At 45.9% G+C, this 6716-nt stretch overlaps 2 non-coding genes across 2 annotated transcripts; one reads left to right on the forward strand and one right to left on the reverse strand.

Moving 5' to 3' along the window:
* Nucleotides 1-4527: 4527 nt before the first annotated feature.
* On the forward strand, nucleotides 4528-4637 carry TRNAL-CAA (transfer RNA leucine (anticodon CAA)). The gene is made up of 2 exons: nucleotides 4528-4565; nucleotides 4592-4637. It is a non-coding gene; the product is annotated as a tRNA-Leu (tRNA).
* Nucleotides 4638-5093: 456 nt separating this feature from the next.
* On the reverse strand, nucleotides 5094-5165 carry TRNAQ-UUG (transfer RNA glutamine (anticodon UUG)). The gene has a single exon. It is a non-coding gene; the product is annotated as a tRNA-Gln (tRNA).
* Between the last annotated feature and the right edge of the window lie 1551 nt (nucleotides 5166-6716).

A 6716-nucleotide genomic window follows, 5' to 3' on the forward strand; every position in this document is an offset into this window, starting at 1 on the left:
GCCTTTGGGGCCGCCTTTGGGGCTCCCTCTAGGAGTGGAATCCCCAGGCAGAGCATTGCCGACGCTCTGGCCCATTGCTGCCTGAGGCGAAAATTGAAATGGCGCCCCCCAGATTTTTATTGACATCCCCCTGGCTGTTCTACATCACTACCAGCCTCCTCCAACTCTTGCGGATGCGCCGTTGCCTTGTACTCCCCTGGCATGCGCGGTGCAGCGATGAAGTCGGGCCGAGTACACCTCGGTAAACGGTGCGTGCCCAAGGAGAACAAGGCCGCGGCGCATCCGAGAAAGTTGGAGAAGACTGGTAGTGAAGTATAACAGCCAAGGAGATGTCAATCAAGCATGGAAAGGTGGGTTTGGAGGCAGGACTATGTGACTCTTCAGGATAGCGACACCGCCCCATGGCCCTTTAATGAGTAATCAGCATATAATGTGTGCCGTTTAAAAGTTGATTTTATAGATTTTGCTGCATCTGAAAAAAACATACAGGGGAATGTTTAGAAATATTGTCACGTCATGTATTACTGCATGGTGGCGGTCTAAGGGGTTAAAACTACCTGACAGGTTCCCATTAAATATACAATGAATTGAAAACAATTCCATCTGCCTGCAATTTTGTTATTATAAATATATCCTACATAATTACAGCACCAGAACAAAGCTCTGACATATATACAGCACCAGAACCAAGCTCAATACATATATACAACACCAGCACCAAGATCAGTACACATATACAGCACCAGAACGAAGCTCAGTGCATATATACAGCACCAGAACAAAGCTCAGTACATATATACAACACCAGAACGAAGCTCAGTATATACAGTTAGGTCTATAATTATTTGGACAGTGACACAAGTTTTGGCATTTTAGCTGTTTACCAAAACATATTGAATATACAGTTATATAATCAATATGGGCTTAAAGTGCAGACTCTCAGCTTTAATTTGTTTAATTTTGTTTTGTTTTACTTTTTGACCAAGTGGGCGTTGCACAGAGGAGTGTATGACGCTGACCAATCAGTGACCAATCAGCGTCATACACTTCTCCCCATTCATTTACACAGCACATAGCGATATAGTTATATCGCTATGTGCAGCCACATAAACACACTAAAACGTTACTCAAGTGTCCGGACAGTGACTATACATTACCTCCAGCCAGGGCGTGATGTCTATTCAGAATCCTGACACTTCGCTAACACAATCCCAACACTAGAGCACAGCAAGCGTAATCTCGCGAGATTACACTGTAAACTGTCATTTCAAACAAGATTACGCTTGCTGTGCTTTAGTGTCGGGATTGTGTTAGCGAAGTGTCAGGATTCTGCATACACATCACGTCCTGGCTGGAGGTAATGTATATTCATTGTAAGGACACTGCAGTAACGTTATAGTGTGTTTATGTGGCTGCACATAGCGATATAGCTATATCACTATGTGCAGTGTAAATGAATAGGCAGAAGTGTATGACGCTGATTGGTCAGCGTCATACACTTCTCTCCACAACGCCCACTTGGTCAAAAAGTAAAACACGCCCAGTTGTCCATTAGGAAACTCATTAGCATAAAGCTAAAATAGGTCATAACTCCGTCAAAAATTATTGTTTTTCTAAATAAAAAACACTGCTGTAAGCTACATTAACCCTCTTTAAGGGTTCCGTTGTTTTGACGGAATCAATACCGTAGTTGACTACGCTATTCATTCTGTCAAATCAATGGAATCCTTAAACCGTGACAAACGGAAACAATTTGCACCGACTCCGTCACCATTGAAATCAATGGTGATGCCATCTGTTTGGATTCCGTTCATGGGTTCCCCTAAAGGAAAGCTCCGACGGAACCCATGAACTGATACCCAACGCAGATGTGGCTTAACAAGTTTTTTCAAGAAAAATGTTCTGGTTCTATTTATACTGTATACGTATATTTTGGTCAAAAGATGGTGCAAAGTTAACAATTACTCATTCAGAAATGTCAGTGTCAACGGTAAAAACTAGTCGGAGAATAGAATAAGATATTATAAGATTATAATTCATGACTGAGCTCTTGCTTCATGTGCTGTTTGTGAACATGACCACAAGGGGCTGTCACATTGCCTATTGCTTGAGTCCTGAGCAGAGCATCAGCTAGCGCTTTGCTAGGGACTCCAGCATTGCTCCTGACATCCATATTTGGTCAATTTAGGGGTTTCCTATCGATGGAGACCCCGAGCAGAGCATCAGCTGATGCTCTGCCTGGGGACTCCACAACTTCTGCTGACGTCACTGCACCGTGCCCAGAGCTGTTGGTAACAGCGTGGGCACAGGGCTGTGTGCACACTTTATTTTACATAGAAATGCATGTGATCGCTGTGTGAACAGGGCCTTATAGGGGTTTTCTCGCGAGAGACATTTATGACACATCCGCAGGGTATGGTTGAACAGCAGCACACGTCTCTCAAATTTCAACCAATATGTTCTTTTATTGGTCAAACATCCAGTAAAAAATGGCAACGTTTCGACTCGTGACAAGTGGAGGGTCTTTGTCACGGGTCGAAACGTTGCCATTTTTTACTGGATGTTTGACCAATAAAAGAACATATTGATTGAACTTTGGGAGACGTGTGCTGCAGTTCACCACGCTTTTTCTGAGTATTACATTACGTCAGACTGGGTTTGTCTGATCTTACAACGTGACACGGCTCCTGATATCGGGATTTGTGCTGCTTCAAATATTTTATTTTTTACATCCGAAGGGTATGTCATAAATGTCAGATAGATGCAGGTCCAACCTCTGGAACCCGCACCTATCTCCAGAACGGGGCACCGTAAACCCTGTTCAGCCGCTGTGTGTTGCGGCTGAATGAGGTGTTTTCCGACAATGTAAAACTTTATATGGTCGTGAGTGACGAAAACAGCGTAACTCGCTGAGCTACGCTGTTTTCGTAACTCCAACAGTAGTGAATGGCGAGCTACGCTGTTTCCGTAACTACCATTAAGTCCTACGAGACTTACGTAAACAGCGTAGCTCCGCAAGTTACGCTATTTACGTAACTCAGGACCATATAAAGTTTTTGATTGTCGAAAAAAAAAACCTCATTCAGCCGCAACACACAGCGGCTGAACAGGGTTCAGGGTACCCCGTTCTGGAGATAGGTGCGGTTCCCAGAGGTTGGACCTGCATCTATCAGACATTTATGACATACCATGCGGATGTGTCATAAATGTCTCTCTTGGGAAAACCCCTTTAGGCCCTGTTCACATTGAGATTTTTTACCCGTTTTTTGACGCGGGAACCGCGCCAAAAAACGGCCGAAAATGGCTGTCATTGATTTCAATGGGAGGCGGAGGCGTTTTTTTACCGCGAGCGGAAAAACCGTCTTGCGGTAAAAAGAAGCGTCATGCCCTATCTTCGGGCGTTAATGCCTCTGATCTCCCATTGACATCAATTGGAGGCAGAGAAAGCGTATTTTGCGGTGTTTCTTGCCCGTAGCACCCAATGGGCGCAAGTAAAAAACTCTGCGAAAAACGCCACAAAAATTGCGGCAAACGGCGTGCAGGCAGGTCAAAATCTGCCTCAAAATCCCAAACGGAATTTTAAGGCTATGTTCACACGGAGTATTTTGCAGGAGGAATATCTGCCTCAAAATTCCGTTTGGAAGATGGAGGCAGATTTTCCTCTGCCTGCACGCCGATTTTCGCGGAATTTTTAGTGGCGTTTTTCGCCCGAGGCCATTGAGCGCCGCGGGCATAAAACACAGCGAAATACGCTTTCTCTGCCTCCCATTGAAGTCAATGGGAGGTCAGAGGCGGAAACGCCCGAAGATAGGGCATGTCGCTTCTTTTTACTGCTCACGGGAAAAAGACGCCAACGCCTCCCATTGAAAACAATGGTAGGCATTTTCGGCCCGTTTTTGCCGAGTTTTGCGACGCGGTTTCCGCGTCAAAAAACTTGTCAAAATACTCCGTGTGAACATAGCCTTAGGCAGAATTTTTCCTCCTGCAAAAAACTGTGTGAACAGGGCCTTAGGGTCAGTTCACACAGAGTTTTTTTTACACATATTTTTACGCGGAAACCGCGTCGGAAAACGTGCCAAAAAACGGCCAAAAATTCCTTCCATTGATTTCAATGGGAGGCGGAGGCGTTTTTTTTTTCCCATGAGCTTGAAAAAGAAGGGACATGCCCTATCTTCGGGCGTTTACATCTCTGACCTCCCATTGACATCAATGGGAGGCAGAGAAAGCGTATTTGGCAGTGTTTCTTGCCCACGGTGCTCAATGGCCGCGGGCGAAAAACGAAGCGAAAATCGGCGTGCAGGCTGAGCAAAATCTGCCTCAAATCTCCAGATGGAATTTTGAGGCAGATTTTCTGCCTGCAAAAAATTCTGTGTGAACTAGTTCCCAATCCGCCCCTGGCTGTCGCTAGGTCGCTGTCATTACTCCTAGAACAAATACTGTTTGCAGGTCATAGATTCCTGCAAGCTGTCATAGTAAACCTCCAGCTTTGATAATCATTAGTATTCGTTCCCAAGCAAGACAACAAGTGTCAGGATGGCCGAGCGGTCTAAGGCGCCAGACTCAAGAGGTTTCTCTTTCCCTAACTTGGGTGTTCTGGTCTCCGTATGGAGGCGTGGGTTCAAATCCCACTTCTGACATAATATTTTTTTTCCTCATGCCTTCAGTTATTAATCGTTTTAATCTTGGCGCTTTCAATAATTATATTTAATTTGACGTCAATGTACTTCCGATGATATGAAAAAATAGAAACCATTGAACCTTTTAGCAGAGAAAAAATAAGCTGCAACTGAAAGATAAGTAAAAAAACCTGTCAGACTTGGGCTTCAAAGCTACGCCTGAAGGGAAGCCTGCGGCTACACCTTAAACCGCTATGCCATCTTGACATCGTGACGGCTGCTAATATACAGAATATTACATTAGTTTCAACGCCATGTTACTGATTATTCAAGGTACTTGCTTTTGTTCTCATACGCAGTCAATTCTCCTTTTTATCCAGATGTGTTTTGATACCTTCAATTAAGTCATATGTAACCCATTGTGGACAGAAAAATATAAAGTGGTTAGAAGCCACACAAAAAAAAAAAAACCAGCTCAGGTCCCACCGAGATTTGAACTCGGATCGCTGGATTCAAAGTCCAGAGTGCTAACCATTACACCATGGAACCGCTGCTCCTCCAAAAGAAACTCTGCTGTAATACTGATGAACGCCTGAGAATGTTTTGGCCAATGTGTTTAGATCTTTATTGTTGTTTCCACTCACAGTGGAAACCCCAACTGAGTGCGAGATCAATTGTATGACACATACCACGGGCGACTAATGGACCACATTGCCGTATTATGGGTTCTGACATGGTCCATTGTTTTGACTGAAACCATACCACAGCATGATGCAGCGCTATATTACCTGGAAAATCTGATGGAATCTTTGAAGTGAGTCTCGGAAGCAGATATAAACACAGCCTTAGGCAGTATTCACACTGCTTCACGGAGCTATAGGCACATACATTTAAACGTATCCATAGGCCCCCATCCATTTTGAGATTAATAAGTCATGTTGCTTTAAAGCTAATACATTTATGTTGTCACGACCCATGGGTATGAGGACCCACTAGACCACACCGCCGTAACGGAGTAGCAGCTGGCCAATCAACAATCTATGCAAAGTCCAGACAGTAGCAGAGGCTTAGGCACAGATGGAACTTGAAGGATTATGGCGCCATACATGGAGATTGATACCAGGCGTGGCAGATGACACCAGATGTGGTGTACGACCAGGGACGTAACTAGGAAAGACTGGGCCCCATAGCAAACTTTTGACTGGGGCCCCCCCTCCCCTGGGTGTCACACAACCCCCCCCCCTTGTAGATCGTGCCTTTTTTACAAACCCCCCTTTTGATAACGCCATACATCCCCACTGTAGATAACGCCATACAGCCCCCTTTGTAGATATCTACAGAGGGGGCTGTATGGCGCTATCTACAGGGGGGCTGTATAGCGTTATCTACGGGGGGACTGTATGGCGTTCCCTACGGGGGGGTGTATGGCGTTATCTACAGGGGGACTGTATGGCGTTATCTACAGGGGGGCTGTATGGCGTTATCTACAGGGAGACTGTAGGGCGCTATCTACAGGGGGACTGTATGGCGCTATCTACAGGGGGGACTGTATGGCGTTATCTAGAGGTGGGACTGTATGGCGTTATCTACGGCGGGCTGTATGGCGTTCCCTACAGAGGGGGCTGTCTGGCGTTATCTACAGGGGGGACTGTATGCCGTTACCTACAGGGAGTCTGTATGGCGTTCCCTACAGGGGGGTCTGTAGGGAACGCCATACAGCCCCCCCTGTAGGGAACGCCATACAGCCCCCCCCCTGTAGGAAACGCCATACAGCCCCCCCCCCTTGTAGGAAAAGCCATACAGCCCCCCCCCCTTGTAGGCAACGCCATACAGCGTCCCCCCTCCCAAAAAAATGCGACCTACAGTGTGATAAAGACTTTACAGACCTAATAAAAGACATGTACCCCCTATCCACAGGATAGGGAATACATGTGTGATGGCTGGCATTGATAGGGAGAACGGGGGACTGAAAGTCCCCCTGAAGTTCTCCATGACTAACATCTGACTTCCGGCGTCTGTGTCGGCAGCTCACTAAAAATGAAAGGAGCGCTGGTCACGCATGCGCACAAGCGTGACCGGCGCTCCATTCATTTTTCCAGA

The sequence above is a fragment of the Rhinoderma darwinii genome, chromosome 9 (genome assembly GCF_050947455.1).
Source record: "Rhinoderma darwinii isolate aRhiDar2 chromosome 9, aRhiDar2.hap1, whole genome shotgun sequence".
NCBI lineage: Eukaryota > Metazoa > Chordata > Amphibia > Anura > Rhinodermatidae > Rhinoderma > Rhinoderma darwinii.